Source organism: Apodemus sylvaticus, chromosome 12, assembly GCF_947179515.1.
Source record: "Apodemus sylvaticus chromosome 12, mApoSyl1.1, whole genome shotgun sequence".
Lineage (NCBI taxonomy): Eukaryota > Metazoa > Chordata > Mammalia > Rodentia > Muridae > Apodemus > Apodemus sylvaticus.
This window is the reverse complement of record NC_067483.1, coordinates 80,508,735-80,510,608: the sequence shown is the minus strand read 5'-3', so window position 1 is coordinate 80,510,608 and position 1,874 is coordinate 80,508,735. Positions and strand designations below refer to the sequence as shown.

General features: G+C 38.9%; 1 pseudogene; it reads left to right on the top strand.

Moving 5' to 3' along the window:
* Positions 1–1,393: 1,393 nt before the first annotated feature.
* Positions 1,394–1,518, top strand: LOC127697962 (uncharacterized; annotated as a pseudogene).
* Positions 1,519–1,874: the final 356 nt, after the last annotated feature.

Here is a 1,874-nt window from a genome sequence, read left to right as displayed (position 1 = left end):
AGCTGATAGATTACCAAACAAAACAAAGCAAAACAAGAGGAGAGGACACAAAGTTGGGGGTTAAAGGAATGGAAAAGAGGAGTTAAGTGAGGATATTTGGGGTAAAATGCCCTACACAAGAAATATATGCAGAGCACAAATTGAATCCAAAGGGTTAAATCTTAAAGAATGTTTTTCGATGTAAAATGTAATTTCCATGTGATCCAGGAATTCAACTTGTGGGCCTACCAGAAGAATCTTGGAAAGACAATAGCACCACATACATGTTCACAGCAACATTATTCACAATAGCCAAAATGTGAAAATATTCTAAATGTTTCTCAAAGGGTGAATAAATAAAGAAAATGTTATATGTATTGCAATAGAACAGATGGAGAAAAGTGGGAAATGACTGATGTTCCACAGGCATATAGTCCTGATTATACATGATGAATATATTCTAAACACCTGCGAACAGAATTCTACCTTAGTAAACACTGCTCTGTTGGGTAGTTAAAAAGTGTGTCAAGTATACAAACTATAATAAGGAATGAAGAATCCTTAATCTGAGAGAATGAACATACGAAATTAATTAACTATGACTGAATAGTTTCCTGTCTACTTATTTTTCAACTCTCTTTCTCCATCTTTCCCTCCCTCCCTGCATGTGTATTTGAAAAAAACATGTTAATATAGCTTTCTCTTACTTAATTATCCAAAATATGTATTAATTCTTCAGTATTTATGGAGCAAATTGACAGGCAGCACATGAGCTAAAGAAAAGAAAATAATTTAGGACTCTTTTTACTTGGAAAGGTATTTAGATAATATCATTTGATATAAAAAAGGATGTCTATATATAAATACTTCCAAAATAAGACCAAATAATGTGATTACTAAAAAATGACATAATGTTAATAATGACTTTAAGCACTTGCTATTCACAAAACACTCAACTAAAAATATTTAGCATGCATTAACATTCACTACAATCCTGTTTCACATATAAGGAACAATAGGTTCAAAAGGTTGAATGTTTTATGAAGTTTACATATTGATAAAAGGAGAGGATCATAATTATAGTACAAATTTATCTGATTCCAAAACATTTACTCCTCATCACCATGGCATTTGGAAGGTGAAAACACCCCACCTTAGAGAGAAGACATTCCATGAAGCAGATGGCAGGTGAGATTGACTTTTAAGGCCTCAGGGAAAGAGAATGCAACTAACCCTGCAGAGACTTGATGTGCCAGGGGAGAAGGAAACCCAGGGTCCCCACCCTCTCAGAGGAGAAGGGGAGAGGAGATGAGGGGAGGAACTCTGTGAGGGGGGAGCAGAGAGGAGGGGCAGCAGTTGGGGTGAAAAATAATCAATCAATCAATCAGTTAATTAAAATAAAATCATTCTAGCCCCTGCTCATAGAGGCATTGCTAATGTGTCCTATGTGTGTCAGTAGGTAGCAGAGAAGAGAGAGAGAGGCTGTCTACATTCATTGTTCTGACCTATGAACATCTGAATGATTAATAGCCTAACATTCTCTAAACAAAGTGAGCCTGAGACACTCACTGGTCTGGTGCTCCGTAGGCTAGTAAGGACCCTCAGACCCTAGACGAGAGTGAGCCAGAGGCAGACAACCCTCACATAGGACCACTTGCCTAGGAGCAAGCAAGTCTACTGCCAGACTGACCATGGATCCCAGACAGGGAGCTAGCCTAAGACAAGCACCATGGCACTGAGCAAGACTGGGCAGGAGGTCTGGGCAGACCATGCCCAGTGCTTTAATGCATGAGCTGAACTCCTGAACACTCCTGAGACCGCTCTTGAGATGACTCCAGACACTGAGATCCTGGGTGCCACTAAGAGGAGCAAGTAGAGAATTGGAAGAGAATGAG